At 42.5% G+C, this 19,121-nt stretch overlaps 1 protein-coding gene across 1 annotated transcript in view; it reads right to left on the bottom strand.

Moving 5' to 3' along the window:
• Positions 1–19,121, bottom strand: part of GABRR2 (gamma-aminobutyric acid type A receptor subunit rho2) — a 40,810-nt gene that overhangs the window by 10,366 nt on the left and 11,323 nt on the right. The gene's annotated exons all lie outside the window — the stretch shown is intronic.

The raw sequence follows: 19,121 nt of genomic DNA, 5'->3' as shown, positions 1-19,121 counted from the left end.
CTTCCTGACATGTTGGGTGCCTCAGCTTTCTTCCTGAGGGCAGGGACTGTGTCTGCCCTATGTTGCCTTTCCTGGGCCAAAGAGAATGTTTAACCCATGCTTGTTGGATGAATTGATGAACTGGATTACTACTTTCTACATCCCAGGGTTATCTCTGTAGGGTCAAGGGAATGATGCTCTAGTGCCTGAGTAGGGACCCTGGTCAATTGTCCTCCTGTGACATCTACAGAGGACAGATAATGCCTAATGGCCTCTGATTTGGGCTTGGGACACTTGCATGCCCAGGGCTAGATTTGTTCGATTATTCAAACTCTACCTACAGAGGACCTAACAGATACCTGGGATCCTGCCCTCTCGAAATCTTCAGTCTGCTGTGAGACAAGATCTCTGTGCAGTCAGATCACTGCAAAAGACATAACTGTACAAGATTTTTAAACCCTTTCAGGTCGTGTCAGATGAGAAGTAGGAGAATACATAACACAGGGGCTTGACACTCAATTCCACCTGGCCTGTGGCAAGATTTCCAAAACCATGTTTAGCGGTGGGTTTATCTGTGGCTTCCTGTTCTATGTCTTGGGCTGGATGATGGTTACACTCACTTTGTGACAACTTAGTGGGTTGCCCACTTTAATCTGTGTACTTTGTGTGTGTATGTTATACTTCCATAAAATGTTTCTTAGATTTTAAGATTTCTAAAAAACTTTTTTTACATTTGTTTATTTTTGAGAGAGAGAGAGAGACAGAGCATGAGTGGGGAAGGGGCAGAGAGAGAAGGAGACACAGAATCTGAAGCAGGCTCCAGGGGCAGAGCCCGATGCAGGGTTCGAGCTCACAAACCGTGAGATCACGACCTGAGCCGAAGTCGGATGCTTAACCGACTGAGCCACCCAGGCGCCCCAGATTTTAATATATTTTTTAAATCTAGAATGGAGAAAGCCAAAAATCTGTGTTTATCAAGCATATTAACACATGCTATTATAGTTATGGACAAAAAAAAACATCTCTGAGAGTCAGGTGGCAGGTGGACAGAGGGCATGAGGCCAGCCCGGTGGCACCTGGAGCCTGTGAACCCTGGCCAGGGGGTGCAGGATGAGGGCACGCTGACCCACTGTGGTCTGAGCAGGGAGAACCTTAGGGTGGCTGGAGGAGCCTGGGTCTTAGGAAGAGACCTAAGGTCTGGGAGGGACCAGAGGGTCTGGAAGGTCTGGAAGGCACCAAGACTTCGGTCATGGGCTGGGAAAAAGGATGGGAGACTCTGACATGGAGTAGGAACCAGAAGGCTCAATCCTCAGTTCTAGCCCAAATTGGGGGGCCAAGGGTCCTCATGGAGGTAGCCTAGAGCATTGGATGGGCTCACCAACTCCCTCAAATGTCTCCCGTACACCTGCTAATACTTGCAATCCCACCATTGAAGATTCGTTTTTTGACCGAGTCTAATAGAATGGAAGAATTTTATTTATTACTAGTGGAATTTAATCGGTATTTCCTATGTTCTGAAACATGAAAGTAAATGAATACAATGCTTTATTTTTTATTTTTACTTTTTCCCTCTAGGATAAATCAGGGGGTAAGCTGATCTTTTTATTTTCTCGTATTTTTCAACTGAGAGCTTAAGTCAGGGCCCGTGAGACGTCCCTGCTCTAACAGCTGTGTTCTCTTTTTATTCTAGGCTCCCAGGGTGCTTTGAAGGTGCCAGAGTGCAATGTTCAGTGTGGGGAGGAGGCTCCCTTCCTAGGTCTGACTGGTCTGCCTTTCTCCCCCAGGGGGCTTGCAACATGAGGGAGAGTCTGCGGGCAGGCTGGCCAGGGTCGTCTCCTAGTACCCAGACCCTGCTCCCTTTCGTGGGGCTATGTGCCCCCAGCATTGCCATCGGGGAAGTGGGGCTGGTTAATTCCTTCATCCTCTGGACCCTTTGTTGCCGGAGATGTTAAAACAGACCAGAGTCTGAGCTCTTAACTCTGGCACCACTGCCTCTCATGGATGTGTGCTGTACTTGACCGGCTCTCCTTTCCCCCTCTCCCTTTCTCTAAAGTGCCACGGGATCTACAACATCAGGTCATTCCAAGAGCCAAAGGAAAGAAACAATATAGCCATCGCCCTCTTTGAACCTACTTCCCAGTGGCCCGGTTTTCAGATAATGGGCACGGTGTATGAATAGGAGCTGGTTTTGGCAAAGGACATTTTCAAGATAAAATATATCAGCTTGCTTGGAGCCTGTTACTGTGTCTCTCTGTTCTCAGGCCCTGCCCTGCTCTCCACAGCTGCCCTAAGAGAAATGTGATAATGCCTGTGAGGATGACGTCAGCGCTCCGGAGGTACTGCCCACGTGGGAGTGCAAGTCAAGTTCTCAGGAGACCTGGGTCATTGGAGGTAAACAGTCTGTGTGTTCAGGAGGCTCTAAAGCTATATTCCTAGGGACTCACATCTCAAGTTTGAACAGAACCAACAGCTCTGCCCTCCTTGGTCTGAGTGCAATGGAGTTGACCTTTGCCTTTGACGTGCACTAGTAGGGCTAATGTTTCCAGGCTCTCCTGAACTGTCTATTTTGTGACCCTTCCTAACATGATTTTGGGAGAATTCTTCCAAATTACTGGATTTTCTCCTCCTTCCGTGAACAATTTTATGTTTTGAGTAAGCCTGGGTCCCATAAAGAGACAGAAAAGCCTAGTTAAACTAAGTAGGCATTCATGCTTTGGCCTCTTCACACTGCTACGGATTTTGCTGCTTTAAGAGAGGGATCTGGTAAGCTAAATAGAAGTCACCTGTGGGATTTCATGCAGTATAGCCAATGAGGTGACAAATGCAAGGCAGTATAAGGGAGATACCTGTGTAGTCAAGCATTTTCTCGGTTCTTAGCCTTCCTATCATTTCTCCTCACATGGTCGTAAAAAGCACACTTAGGAATTTATCCATTTTTGAAATTAAAATATATGTCATTTCTTCCCCACTGACTCCAAGAATAAATATGAGACAGAATTTTCAGACAAACTAAAACAGAGAATTTGCCAACATGTGTCCTGCCCTAAATGAAGAGGTTTTTCAAGCTGAAGGAATTGGATCCCAGAGGGAAAGCTGGGGATGCAAAAATGAATAAAGAACAACAAAAATGGTAAACATATGCACAATTCTAAGTAAACACTGACTATGTAAGACAATACTTTATTTTATTTTGAATTTTATTTAAAAAATTTTTAATGTTTATTTATTTTTGAGAGAGAGACAGACAGAGCATGAACGAGGGAGGGACAGAGAGAGAGGGAGACATAGAATTCGAAGCAGACTCCAGGCTCTGAGCTGTCATCACAGAGCCCAAGGCAGGGCTTGAACTAGTAAACCTTGAGATCATGACCTGAGCCGAAATTGAATGCTTAACCAACTGAGCCACCCAGGTGCCCCATAAGACAATATTAATAACGTATTGTGGAAATGAAAAAGCTAAACAGAAATGCAAGCAAAAATAACATTTAAGTGAGAAAGGGAATAAATGGAGTAAAAGTGATAAGGTCTTTGCATTGTCTGGGAGAACAGTAAAAGTAGCTAATTAACATACTAGTATGATAAGCCAAGAGTTCCTGTTGTTTTCTGGGAAGCCACTGACAAATAGTAAGAGTACGCATGCTCAAAACTAAAATAGGAAAGCCAAAATAGGAATAACCAAAAGTAATCAATCCACAAAAAAACAGAAAGGAAAAAGAAAGAACATAGAATTGGTTGGACAATAAAAAAGACATAGTAGGATGATAGTTTTAAAGCCAGCGTATAAATTATTCATAAATAAAAATGGACTAAATGCTCCATTGAACAAACAAACATTGTCCAACTTTATAATTCAGAAATGCTAAAGTTTGTCAGATGGGATCAAGAAACAAAACCCAACTTTATGCTATTTAAAGAGACACACTGAAAATATAAGATACAGAAAAGTAGAACATGAAATGCAAAAGATACAACATTCAAATACTAACCAAAAGAAAATGAGTGTAGCTATATTATATCAATAAAGTAGACAGAGAGATAAATAAAGAGGCGCATTTAGTAATAACAAATGACTCAATTCACCAACAAAATATACATATAAATTTGTGTGCATTTACTGATATAACTTCAGAATGCAAAAACAAAAGTAGACATAATTGAAGGAGAAACAGAAAAATTTACATTTATAGTGGGAGATTTTAATACATCTCTCTCAGAATTTATAAAACAGGTAGACCAAAAACATCCCAGTAAGAGCACATAAGATTAAAACATTTAACAAACTTGGCATAATGGACATATATAGGACAATGAATGCAAAAACTATATAATAAACATTAATTTGAAGCACTCAGTGAACACTTACAAAAATTTACTATATACAGTGCCAAAGAGCAATTCTGACAACTTTTAAAGGGTTAGAATTTATATAAACTATGAACTCAATGAACGCTAGAAATTAATAACAAAAATATAGCTAGAAGATCTCCATACATTTGAAAATTAAGCAATATACTTCTGGAAAAACTGATGGGTCAGTGCAGACATCATAATGAAAATTTTAACAAAATGATTAAAAAGTACTACACATCAAAACTCATGGAATGCAAGCTAAGTGTATTTTACAGGAAAATGTATAACTTTAACTACCATCTCAGAAAAGAAGAAATGCTTAAATTCAATGAGCTAAGCATCCATTTTTATTTATTTATTTTTTTTAAGCATCCATCTTTAAAACTTAGGAAAAGAAAAGCAATTTAAGTAGATAAAAGGAAATAATAAAAGTAACAACAGGAAGTATTGAAATAGAAAACAAACACACAATTGAAAGGATACTGTTAAAAGCCAAATACTGATTCTTTGAAAGGACTGGTAAAACTGATAAAATTCTAAAAAGATTGGTCTTGCAAAAAGGAAAGCAAAAATAGCCACTATCAGGAACGAAATAGGCATCATTGTATATGCTACAAACATGAAAAAAAATTAAAGAAGTTATCCTGAGCAACTTTTTGCCAATAACTTTTAAAATTTAGATGAGGGACTCCTGGGAGGCCCAGTCAAGTGTCCGACTCTTGACTCTTGATTTTAGCTCAGGTCATGATCTCATGGTCATGAGATTGAGCCCTGCATTGCATCAAGCTCCAAGCTGGACAAGGAGCCTGCTTAAGATTCTCTCTCCCCATCTCCCTCTGCCCTTCCTCCCTCCAAAAACAGACAGACAGGTAACTAACTAACATTAAATAAATAAATAAATAAATAAATAAATAAATAAATAAATAAAATTTAGATGAAATTATCTAATCCCCAAGCATATACAATATACCGACCAACACTGATAAAAAGAGAAATACAAAAACCTGAAAAGTCCTTTAACTATTTTAAAAACGGAGTCTTTAAATTTTCCCACAAAGAAAATGATAGGTCCAGATGACTTCACCAGCAAATTCTAGCAAAGTTTTAGGAGGAAAGAGCACAATCTTACATAAACTCTTCCAGAAAATATAAAAAGAATATTTAGAAAATCAAAATCCATGTGAAAAGATGTCAAGTTATTTTATGAAGTCAGAACAAGGACTGCACTAGATAGCAAAATTACCAGTCAGTGTCACTCGTGAACATAGAATCAAAGCTCCTAAACAATATAGTAACAGATCACATCCAGCTATATATTAAAAAAAAAAGAAAAACAAAAAAAGATAAATCACTTCTACATCAGGTTTATTCCAGGAATGCAAGGTTGTTTTCACACTGGAAAATCAATCAAAGTCTTCCAACGTTGAATACTAGCAAGCTAAATAATTCACACTAACATTTCTACTGAAAACTAAAAAGCTGGACCAAATATAAAAATTTATTTCTGAAGACTTTGATACTAACAAAATAAACCTAGATGAGGATGTGAGAGGGAACCAGAGTCCCAAGGAGGGATGTTCAATGTTTGGATTCACTTCTCCTGGGGGCATCTGCTAGCTGAGGAAGGCAACTGAGAAGCTGAAGGATGCTTTTGATGGTTTCAGGAAGCTTTGGGGCTGGGATTAGAATCCAGGGCCCACCAAGCAGGCTGCTCCACCTTAGGATCCCCAAAAGTATACCTTAGCAGTGAAGGTAGATAGGCCCTTGCGGGATATGTAGCTCAGCTTCAAATCACATCAGTCCCTACTCTGTCAGTAGGTTGAAGTTATCTGGAGTGGTAGTGGCCTCAGGCAGCACAGAGTATTCGTGCTGCCAGGCATCTGGTATTAATAAACAGAAATCCACTCTGGAGGAAGATAACACCATCCCAGGTGTTATCTTCAATTATATCTATTAAAAATATCATAAATTATATTATATTTATAATATAGTTCATAATAAAAATAACCAGGCACACAATAAGACATACACAATAACCAGCAGGAAAAAATAGAGAATAGGAACAAGGGGCTTTAGATATTGAAATCGCATCAACTTTAAAATATCTTAGTGTGGGGGCACCTGGGTGGCTCAGTTGTTTAAACATCCAACTTTGGCCTAGGTCATGACCTTGCCATTCCTGAGTTCAAGCCCTGCATCAGGCTCTATGCTGACAGCTCAGAGCCCGGAGTCTGCTTCAGATTCTGTGTCTCCCTCTCTCTCCCCGTCCCTCCCCCACTCTCTCTCTCTCTCTCTCTCTCTCACTCTCTCTCCCTCTCTCTCTCTCTCTTAAAAATAAACTCTAAAAAAATACAATTAAAAAATATCTTAGTATACTAAGTGAAATAGATTAAAAAATTAAGATTTGGAAATTCTTCTTAAAACTGTAAACTACAAAAATAGAATCAATCAATATAGTCCTTCATATTAACAGAAAAAGCCTTTGCCAAAATCAGTGCCCATTTATGATTTTTTTAAGCATAGGAATAGAAGGGAACTTCCTGAATCTGAAAAGAGATAACTACCAAAAAATAGCTACAATAAATATCATATTTAATGGTAAAGTGTTGTAAGTTTTCCTTTAATATTGAGAATGGGATGAGAATATAAATGCCACTTCTATTCGATATTGTATGGAAAGGACTAGACAGCACAATAAGGCAAGAAATGAGAAAAAGTTATGAGGACTGGAAAAAAAAGAAACAAAAGTGTCATTATTTGTATAAGATTGGACATATAATTTTTTAAATTAGCAGATAAGTTATTAGAATTAATAAGAGACTTTAATAAGGATGTTGAATACAGAGTCAATATACAAAAGTCAAAGTTAGAAAAGGAAATTTGCAAAAGTGCCTTTAACAATTGCATCAAAAATACCTAGGAATAAGTACCTAGAGAAAAATCTAGCAAAATATCTGAATGTCCTCTATGAAGTAAACAATGAGATATAATAGAGAGAAATTAAAAGACATAAGTACATGGAAAAATAGATGATGGTCCTGGGTTGGAAGGTTCAATATTGTAAAAATATTAATTATCCCATATTGATCTACAGACTCAATGCAATTCTAATCTAGATCTCATTAGATTTTCCTATGGAACTTGACAAAATGCTTATCAGGAAATTCAAAGCAGCCTTTCTTGAAGAAAAACAGGGTGGGAGGATGTGCTTCAGCAGGTATCCTGATTTATTACAGAACCACAGTAAAAAGGAAGTAAAGAATTGGCATAAAAATGAACCAGTTGACAAAATGGAACAGAATGGAGAGTCCAGAAGTAGAAATACACATTTGAGGACACTGACTTATTATTTTTGTTTTTGAGAGAGAGAGAAAGAGAGAGCAAGTGGGGGAGAGAGGCAGAGGGAGAGAGAGAGAATCTCAAGCAGGCTCCACACTCAGTGCAGAGTCTGAAACAGGGCTCAGTCCCACGACCGTGAGATCATGATCTGAGCCGAAATCAAGAATTGCACGCTCAACTGACTGAGCCACGCAGGCGCCTGAGAACATTAATTTATTATAAAGATATCACTGCAGGTGATTGGAGAAGGAATATATCTTTAATAACCAATGTGGGGACAATTGGAAATACATATGCAAATCATGCAATATGCAAAATAACTCCAAGTGGATTATAGATCCAGATGTGAAAAGCAAAACAACAAAGCTCCAGAAGGTGATCAAGGGGAATATATTCTTATCTCAGGATAGCAATATACTTATCGAGACACAAAAACACTAACCATAAGAAAAGATCAATAGATTTACACTGAAATTAACATTATCTGGCAAAACGAATATTTGGCATTAGAAGTCAGGATAATGGTTGCCCATGGTGGAAGGATAATTATAGGGAGGGGAGACTTCTGGAAATACTGTTTCTTGGTCTAGATGCTCATTACAAGAAAATGTTCACTTTTAGATAATTCGCTAAGCTGTACGCTTATGATCTGTGTACTTTTCTGTATATATGTTACAATCCAATAAAAAATTTTTCACTGAAGAAATCAAGAACTCCTATTTATCAAAAACCACCACTGGCAAAAAGCTCGCATGCAGAATATATAAATAATTCTTAAGAGTCTCATTAAGAAAAAGTCAGACAACCCAATACAAAAACAGCCGAGACTTCAAACAAACATTTCGAAAAAGAGGAAATAAATCACAGACACACCAAATAGACATAACTCCATTTGAAACACAATGAGGTATTACTACTCAATCTAGTCAAATTGATCGGAGTCTCAACTTAAACCCCACCTTTCTTCTAGAAGGATTTCCCCAGCCCCCTAATTGAGGTTGCCGGACCCCACCGTGTCCTGTTCTTTTCCTACCAGAACACTCATCCACCCCCCCCATCAACCACTGGGGAGGAGGGTTGTCTTTCTGCTTTGCCAGCCTCCAAACTCTGCCCCCTCACCCCCACACATTAGAGTAGGGTGGGGCAGTGATCATATTAATAGATAACAAGACCTGAAGTCAATGGCATGAGGTTCCTCTGCAAGTGTAGAAGGAAGAAGAGGAAGGGAGGATGTTGCAGGTTCTGTGGTCCCACAGGTGGAGAAGAGAGAGGTCATTTGCCAACCCGGATTAAGGAGGCAGGTCCCTGAGTCCCCCCACTCCTATCTTCCCTAACCGGTTTGTCAGTGGGTGGAGGAGCCTCTGCTATAGGAATGAATGATCAAAATCAGAAAGTGGAAGACAAGCCCGAGAAAGCCACCTTGCCCTCATGGGGGCCAGAAGAGAGAACAGGCTCTGGAGAGGATCAAGGCCCCTTTCTCTGTTCCTCTGGTGCCCCACCTGGCCTTGCATTCCCTCCTCAGACCTCCCTCGGTACCCTTCATGCCACCTTCCAGCTGCCCCTGACTGCTTTGTCATGTCTGTGATTTGTCACTCTCCACCAATGCCCTCATGTGGAGATCATCTGTGCAAGGCAGGCAGGGGTAGTTATCCTGAGCTCATGGAGCCCCTAGGGACAGGTGCAAGCCTTCTGCGAACCTTCTGAAATTACATAAAAAGTAAGCATGCGTGTGTGTGCATGCACGCCCATGTAACAGAGATTATCATTATTCAGGGAAACAAACAGATTTTCGAAGGACTCTGTGATTCAAAAGAGTCAAAAAATAAACCTACGGTGGTAGCCAGGAGTTGGATTTTGGTCCCATCATCCACCAGCAGTGTGACCTTGGGCATACATAATTTCTCCGTGCCTTGGTTTCCTTATCTGTAAATAGGTGTAATTATATACCAGCTTCATACAGTTGTCATGAGGATTGAATGTGTTAATCCATGGAAAGCCCATGTAAGAGTTTGGCATATAAGATGTTCTATAATTAGTTATATGATCATTGCCATTATTATTGTGGCCTATCTCATTTACCCAGAGGGTAGAGCCTGAAACTTACTCATTGTATTTCCCTCAGCACTCACAGAACAGAGAGCCTGGCCTGAGGAGGGCTTAATACACGTTGGGGGAAGGAATGACTGCCAACCTCTTAGCCCTGGTTTCTAGTCACTGAGGGGCCACACTGTAGACCCAGTTCTGCAAGGAAATCGCAGGTACCCATGGTGTTCTGCCTGCCACACCAGTGTCGTTGCCCACTGACCCTGGACTCCAAACGGCCAAACTCGGGTCCTGGACTATCACCCAGCCCTAGCCGTAGGTGAAGCGTGGCTTCACTCACCTTCAGCAGTGTGAGCAGAAATAAACTGCTCCAGACTGTGCCACAGGACAAAATGGGGAAACCCAACAACAGAAAAATCTCTGTAGGCCACACTTGAAGAAGGGCTGGCAGTTATTAGCAACGCATGCTCCCAGGTACTAAGGAGTTAAAACTTGCCACATTAAAGGGAGGGAAAAAACACGTCAAGGGTTTGTCCAAATAAATACTGTGGTCATTGAATTAATCCGGTTCATGTGGCAGTCTTTTTTAAATTAATTAATTTTTTAATTCCAGTGTAGTTAACATACAGTGTAATATTAGTTTCAGGTGTACAATATAGTGATTCCACACTTCCATACATGACTCAATGCTCATCATGATACGTGTACTCTTAATCCCCTTCACCTATTTCACCCATCCCCCATTCACCTCCCCTCTGGTAACCATCTCTTTGTTCTCTGTAGTTAAGAGTCTGGGTTTTTTTTGTCTCTTTTTTCCATTTGTTTTTTTAATTCCATATCTGAGTAAAAGCATATGGTATTTGTCTTTCTCTGACTGATTTATTTCACTTAGCATTATACTCTCTAGTTCCATCCATGTTGGTGTAATTGGCAAAATTTCGTTCTTTTTTATGGCTGAATAATATTCCACTATACACACACACACACACACACACACACACACACACACCCCACTTCTTTATCCATTCCTCTATTGATGGACATTTGGGCTGCTTCCATAATTTGGTTATTGTAAATAATGCTGCAGTAAACATAGGGGTACATTTATCTTTTTGAATTAGTATTTTCACTTTCTTTGGGTAAACACCTAGTAGTGGAATTACTGGATCATATGGTAGTTCTATTTTTAATTTTTTGAAGAACCTCTATAGTATTTTCCACAGTTTACATTCCCACCAACTGTGCCTAAAGGTTCCTTTTTCTCCACATCCTCAACAACACCTGTTGTTTCTTCTGGTTTTGATTTTAGTCATTCTAACAGGTGTGAGGTAGTATCTCAGTGTGGTTTTGATTTGCATTTCCCTGAGGATGAGTGACGTTGAGTATGTTTCCATGTGTCTGCAGGCCATCCGGATGTCTTCTTTGGAGAAATGTCTATGTCTTCTGTCATCTGGCAGTATCTTTTCAAAGATACTGTCTTTTCAAAGTCTTTTCAAAGCCTCTTTTTATAATGAAATCTCAGGCTTGTAGTAAAATTAATTGAAACAAACAAACAAATAAACAAGACCTTAGTGCTGGTCACTTCAGCATTCTTCTTCTTACTTTAGTATTTTATCTTATTCTTTTTAAACTTTTTTTGTTTATTTATTTTTGCGAGGGAGACAGTGTAAACGGGGGAGGGGGAGAGAGAGGGGAGACACAGAACTGGAAGCAGGCTCCAGGCTCTGAGCTGTCAGCACAGAGCCTGACGTGGGGCTCGAACTCACAAACTGTGAAATCATGACCTGAGCCAAAGTCAGATGCTTAATGAACTGAGCCACCCAGGTGCCCCGTTACTTTGGTATTTTAGGTGTCACAGTCTTTCAGAGATAAGCATTGCAGCTGACTCTCAATAAGACCTTCCAGTGTGCAGTGTTTCCTGGTTCACCTCACCTTCCCTGACTGACTGGTTCATTCATTCCAACCCACACTGTCCGTGTCTCCCAGACCACACAGCTGGGAATGTGGAGATCAAGAAGACACAGTTCCTTCCTCCAGGAGACTAAAATCCACTAAGAGGGACAATGAGCTCTGTGATAATAGGAGCAAAGCTCAATTAATTCTAACCAAAGGCACTGTAGAAAATTTCACAAAAGAGACAGCTTTTGATTAATTCTGAGGCACTGGAGAGAGTGTCACCATAGGGACAGCATTTGGGCTGCGCTTTGAGGCACTGGTTACTTCTAACAGGTAGCGAAGGGAAGAAGGACGTTTCAGGTTGCGTGTACAGTGTCAGGAGGTACAGGGGAGCAAGGTGGATAATTAACTCACACTTCTCAAATGTGGGGAAAAAAAGGCAGCTTTTCGACCTTTCTCGCAAAAAAGATCATGTGTCAAAGTGTGAAAAATTTTCAATTACCAACTAACAGCAGCTCAATCTAGTCCTGTTTCTAATTTCTTCTCACCTTAGTTGACCTTGCATCATGGAGGAGAAAAGGGCCCTTGCATCCATGCTGGCTGGCCTCTGCCATGAAGTGCTTGGCCCAATCAACCCCTGGACTGGTGTTTGCCGAGGTGCAACAGACTCCATGGTTCTTTTGGTAAATCCATGGTCCTGCCTTTGGCCTCCAGTAGCAAAACTCTCCCACCTGGTGACCTCTGTGTCCAGATCTAAAGTCTGTGCTGGTCCTATAATAAACCCCGTATTCCCCTTGTCTTACAGAGGCTCCGTGTCCTTGTCTCAGGCTGCCAGTCTCTTGGGTGACTGTGGTAGAAAGCTGACCAGTGTGTTACACACCATGGTCACACTCACTGACAGCAAAGGAGGGTTCTCTTATGCCCAGTGGCTGCCAACACTTGTCATGATCCAACTTTCTAAGGTTTGCCAATCTGATGGGTATAAAATTCTTTCTCAGTGTTGTTTTAATTTCTATTTCTCCAATCACCAATATGTTTGAGCACCTTTAAACACTTGTAGCTTCAGAATTTCATCTTCTATGAATTGCTTGTCATCTGTTTTTCTACTGGATTTTATTTCTTCTCATCTGTTGTCAGATCTTAGTTTGCTAAGAATTCTTAGCATCAACAGGTGTTCTTCTTTATCAAGAGCTTTTCTGTATCTATTTAGATAATCCTGTGATTGCCAAAATTACAAAATGACATTTGTATATATGATTTGTGATAGTGAAATTCTGGAAACAACTCACATATTTTTCAATAAGACATTGATCAAATGAAGTATGGTAGATCCATACCATGGAATAATAAGTAACCATTAAAAAGATGAAGAAGTTCTTTGTGAACTAATAGGGAGAGATTCCCAAAATATATTGCTGAGTCAGAAAGAAAAATCAAGTGCAGAAGAGTATGTAGAGCAACTAACAATTGTCCAAAAGATGGGGTGGGGAGAGACCATGTGCATATTTACTCACATATGCATAAAAGAATTTGGAAGGACACACAAAAGGTTTTCATAGACATCTGGAGCAACAGAAGGTTGATTCCCTGGCTCTGTGTGACCCAATCACATCTGAGGGAGGATTGCATCTGGAACCAGGAATACCCCTGTGAATAGCATAGAATAGCACCTCATTATTGAAGTGGGTGGGGGTAGGGAGCACTTTGCGATGACACCATGTCAGGAGCTATCGGAGGACATGGGATATTGATCTTGCAAAATTTAAAAACATTGGACAGTCTTCAATGACTTGAAGGGTTTTCACATGGAAGAGATATTTTCTGAATGACAGCATTATTGTGTCAGGCAAGGTCCTATGTATAGAAGCCTCGGAAAGACAGACTGGCACTTAAAATGATTAAAAAAAAAAAAACTAAAACAAAAAACCACCTCTCTAATGGTCATACTGTTCCAAGAGGAACATGGTCACTTCATACACTGTATGATTCCCTCTATATGAAGCTCAAGAATGAGCAAAACTAATTCATGGAGATAGAAGGCAGCAAAATGGTTACCCTCGGGAGACACCAGCTGGGAGGAGATATGAGGCAGACTTCTGAGAAGCTGCGTAGTGTTTTCAAGGATAATTGTTTACACATGTAAAGATTCACCTTATATATATTTGTGATAGGCCCCCCAGAGTTGCTTATATCCTAATCCTCAGAACTTGTGAATGTTAGGCACCATGGCAAAGGGGAATTTAGGTTCCAGATAGAATTAAGGTTGCTATTCAGCTGCCCTTAAAATAGGGAGAGCAGCCTTAATTATCCAGATGGGCCCAATGTAGTCACAAGGGTCCTTAAATGTAGAAGAAAGAGAAGAGGTCAGAGTGATGCAACGTTTGAAGAACTTACCCAGCTGTTGCTGGCTTTAAAGACAGAAGAAAAAAGCCAGGAGCCAAGGAATCTGGGCAGCCAAGTCAGAAAGGGCAAGAAAACAGATTCTTTCTGAAACCTCCAGGAAGGAGCACAGCCCTGCTGACACCTTAATTTTAGCCAAGTGTGACCCATTTAGGACTTCTGAACAACAGAACTGTAAGATAATAAATCTGTGTGGTTTAAAAATTTTTTTTTAATTTTTTTAATGTTTGTTTATTTTTGAGAGAGACAGAGTGCAGGCAGGGAAGGACAGAGAGAGAGAGGGAGACAGAATCCAAAGCAGGCTCTCAGCTCTGAGCTGTCAGCACAGAGCCAGACGTGGGGCTCTAACCCACGAACCGTGAGATCGTGACCTGAGCCAAAGTTGGACGCTCAACCGACTGAGCCACCCAGGTGCCCCTAAAAATTTTTTTTAATGTTTATTTATTTTTAAGAGAGACAGAGACAGAACACGAGTGGGGGGAGGGGCAGAGAGAGAGGGAGACACAGAATCTGAAATAGGCTCCAGGCTCTAAGCTGTCAGCGCAGAGCCTGATGCAGGGCTCGAACTCACTAACGGCAAAACCATGACCTGAGCCGAAGTCAGATACTTAACTGGCTGAGCCTCCCAGGTGTCCGAATCTGTGTTAAGTCTCTAAATTTGTGGTAATTTGCTAAAGAACCTACAGAACACTACCACGATGCTTACCTCAAGAAAATATTTTTGGAGAGACCAAGAGAGTGTCCTAGTGGACGGGGGAGAATCTGGAATAGGCACAGCTGCCCCTGTGTAAACGATGAAGAACGTGTTCGTGGAACACCTCAGTAAGTACAGGGTTCCCCTTCCACCGCTGACTCACCAAGGAAACAGCCTTGATCACCTATTCTTTGTGAAAACAAGTTTGCCTGTGAGCAGCCTTGCCCTTTGCTGCAGGTCCTGTGCTTAACAATTTTGGGAAACCTCTCAGCTATTCATCACTAAGAAAGGTTCAAAAGGCCTATGCAGGTGCTGAGTTGGCAGAGACCCCACAGAAGGAAGTGGCTGCTGTGGACTGAATGTTTGTGTCCCCTCATGTCCCCAGATTCACATGTTGAAGCCTAGTTCCCCATGTGATGGTGTTAGGAGGTCTGGGCCTTTGGTAGGTGAGTAGTACACGAGGGTAGAATCTCCTCAAATAGGAGCAGTGCCCTTGTAAGGAGAGATCAGAGAGTTTGCTTCTCTCTCCCTCAACCTCGTGAGGACACAGTGAAAAGTCCGCACCTGGAAACCAGGAAGAGGACGCTCATCAGGAACCACATCGGACGGCACCCTGATCTCAGACTTCCAGTCTCCAGAACTGTGAGAAATAAATTTCTGTTCTTTAAGCCATCTATGGTATTTTGTTAAAACAGGATTTTTGGTGTTAGGACTTTAGGATCTAGGCTGGACTCGATCAGGGCCTCTTCCTTCATGAGCCACATCAGCCTCACCGGGCACTTGTTAGCAATACAATTCTCAAGTGTTACCACAGGCGTTCTGAGCCAGAGGCTCTGTGGGGGGGGGGGGGGGGGGGGGCTGGGAGGCTGGGTCTCCGTAATGTAAGCACTGCGGTGATGCTGATCCATTCTCAAGTTTGAGGACCGCTGCACGACTGACCTTTAAGGAGACTTCCAGAAGTGAGATTTTACAATTTCCCATGCCCTGGTGGCCACTTTCCTCTTGTCAAACTCTTCTGCTACCCCATCTCCACTAGCTGTCTCCACCTCCTACTTGTCTCCCGGCCCTCCGGATGCTTGCTAAGTCGAGGAATCTTCCTGACCACCACCCCATGCCCCACCCCTTGTTGAAACCCCTCCCTCTGTGGTGTCTGCAACAAAGCCCCTCCCACAAACAACTCTTCCCTGAAAGACTGACTCTCATCACCCTCCTAGGCCCTATCTCTGATCCAAACTCCAATAGCCTGATTGTTGTTAAAGATTGAAAGAGGTCTCCACTGGATATCTAACAATTTCGTAAATTTAACATCCCCAAACAGACTTGTTACCAGGCCCAGCATCCTATCCTTTCGGAGCATGGTGACCTTGTTAGTCACTTGGGCTCAGGTGGGGTCAAGTGAGGGAAGCAGTGAGATTGCCCCAAGCAGGATTGTAGAGAAGGGGCTGTGTGAGGGAGAGACCAGGAAGGGAAGATTAATTTCAGGGGAAGGAGTGAGTAGGAGCACAGCGTGGGTGGCAAGTTAGGGTTTGTGTTCCAGAAGGGAAAGGCCACGAGCACAAAGGAAGGATCAGAGGAGTTTCCTCCAAGGGCAGGAGCTCCCAGGAAAAAGGCTGCAGGAGTCCCACCCCAGAGAGTCAGCTGTGTCCCTCACTTCGACTCCCCAACCTCAGATGTAATGGGAAGCACTAACCCACCCAGCGTGGCAAAGTGGAGAGGCAGAGCCAGGGAGGTCCAAGGAGCACTCAAAAGGAGGCCTCAAATTCAAATAGAGCCATGACCTTGCTTTAAGCTGGCTCCATGGGTCTCACGATGGCCAGATGAGTAGCAGTTGAAGCCTTGGTGGCCAGACTCCTGGGGCTTGGAAGTCCAGGGTTGAATCCCTGCTAAGGATGAGGCCACAGAGTAAAGCACTTGGAGAGCCATGGGGGCACTCATACATCTGGGTGCCCCAAACACAGAGGGCATCTTCTATGGGGGTGGTTCTAAATTATCATCCCAGGTGAAAAGCACCAGAATTACCCTAGAAAGTTCCTTAGGAAGGCATCGCATTAGAGGCAATGCAGCTAGAGAAGTAAGTAGGCAGTAACCTTGCAAGGCGACACAGAAATTGTGATATTGTGATATGAAAAGAAATATATATATATATATATTTGGTCTTTTTCTCTGGTTTCTAGCTCTTGAGACCCCTGTAATTTCCTGAATGATAGGGGTGAGAAGAGCATCTTTTTGGTTCATCACAAACCTCCACCAAACATTCTGAGTTTATGCTAATGAGGAGACTTTTGGTGGATGCCTACATAGCTTCGGGATGGGGGCTGCTTATCAGGGGAACCAACCTTGTGATTAGAGTTTTGGAAGTTCCAGCCTCACCCTCCAACCTCTGGGGAGAGGTGGGCACTGGAGACTGAGGTAATCACCAATAGCCAATGATTTCATCAATTATGCCTATGGAATGGAACCTCTATAAAACCCTAAACAACAGGGTTTAGTGAGTTTCCAGGATAGCAAACACATCCACATGCAGGGAAGATGGCATACCCCAACTCCATGCGACAGAGGCCCCCGTGCTCAGGACTCTAGTTCTCATACTGCCTACCTCTTCATCTGGCTGATCGTCTGTGTCTTTTATAATCTACTTTATAATGAACCAGCAATAGTAAAGTATTCCCCTGAGCTCTATGAGCCATTATAGCAAACTACCAAGCCTGCGGAGGGGGTGTGGGAACTCCTGATTTTGTAACCAAGTCAGACAAGTGCAGGTGACTTGGGGACGACTTGCATTTGGTGCCTGAAGTGGAGGGGCAGTCTTGTGAGGGAAAGAATGAATCTGTGCAGTTATTTCAAATCAGAAGGTCATATAGTTCAAAATAGCCGAGAGATGCCACATGTTAGAGGAGAGGAGTTAAAGTGGGTTCTGGATAGATGGATGAAGCAGGGCAGCATGGAGCAGGGGCGTTGGGAACAGATGATCATAGGCAGAAACAAGCATGGGTGTGCAGGGACAGAAAGTGTTCTAGCAGGGAAGAGTCCTCGTCAGGGGTAGCAGGGAGAAGACTGTGGAGGTCTTGGGATCCAGCAGGGAGAAGCAGGGGCTGCATTTCCTCTTGAAGAATATGGGGAGCCTGCAGTTTCTGAGGGAGCAGCACATGGAAGCGATGTTTCCAGGAGGTGAACCTGACTGTGAGTGGGGTGGGAACCACTGTGTTGCCGTAAGCAGTGCTTCCAAACTTCTCACCTTTATTGCCCCCTAAAGTGAAAATTCTAGTGGAATTTAAGGTTTTAATTAATTTTAATTTAAATAAAATACTAAGGAAAAAGACTTTGTCAGGGAGGACTGAGCTTTGGAGGGCCACAAACGACTATAACGTCTGAGACTTTTTTCACCCCCCAAGAGCATATTGAGAATGGGTGGTGTAAGGGGATGAGGGAGGGGAAGGAGGGGGCAGATCTGAGTGAGAGTTTAATGGGTGAATTGACTCAAGCTGGTTGACTTGGAGGAGAAGGAGGGCAAACCCAGCCCAGCTCAACACCTTCCAGCCTGAGTTGCCCAAGAAAAAGCTGACAGAAAATCGGCAGGCTCATGAAGTGAAGCTGGACACATTGGGTTTGCAGTTACCTCAAGGAAACATATGAGCCAATGCTGCATACCTTCTCTGCTGAATTCAGCCCTTTGCTGTGTGGATTTAACACAGGAAGTGTTCTGTTCTAGAAACTGATATGGGGAAGGTGCTTTTGGCCCAGATGGTGTCCCAACCTGCCCCTGGTCAAAGGCTGGGTTCAGTCTTCGGGTCTCTCTGAGTCACTCAATCTCAACCCACCCAGTGCTGACCTCGAGGTTTGCCCTTCTGGGCCCACTCTCCTCCCTGGTGCCAGGTGCCAGGAGGTGACATCTATGGACAGCAACAACATTTGAGGGTCAACCTCTAGGCAAGAGCACAACCAGAGACCCATATGCCATATGTGTATCTGAAGGTTATAAATCAAGCAAAGATACTGCAAAATTACAGATAGCCTATCCTACCTCTTTGATAAATGCACCTTCATGACAATCCTGAAGGTTAAGTCCAACTTCAGAACTCTCAGACTCCTCAGAATTCTAGGCCGGCATGTGGCAGGGCAAGGAGAGCACACCTCAGCCCCTGAGCTGCTTTTCTTTTCCTACCCACAGTAGGGTGATGACACTCCATCCCTCCTATACCTCCCCTGTATACAATTTGCATTAAATATCAACATTGTGCTAGTGGCAATGTAAAAAGTACAGCTGCTGTAGAAGAAAGTGTGGAGGTTCCTCAAAAAATTAAACTGAACTACCCTATGATCCAGCAATTCCACTTCTGAATATACCCCAAAGAATTAAAATCAGGATCTCAAACAGGTATCTGTACACCTATGTTCGTGGAAGCATAATTCATAATTTCCT

The sequence above is a fragment of the Lynx rufus genome, unplaced genomic scaffold (assembly GCF_022079265.1).
Source record: "Lynx rufus isolate CCGP_SWC_20201006 ecotype Redwood Valley unplaced genomic scaffold, mLynRuf1.p SCAF_6, whole genome shotgun sequence".
In the NCBI taxonomy this organism is placed as follows: Eukaryota; Metazoa; Chordata; class Mammalia; order Carnivora; family Felidae; genus Lynx; species Lynx rufus.
This window is presented reverse-complemented; position numbering and strand designations above follow the sequence as displayed.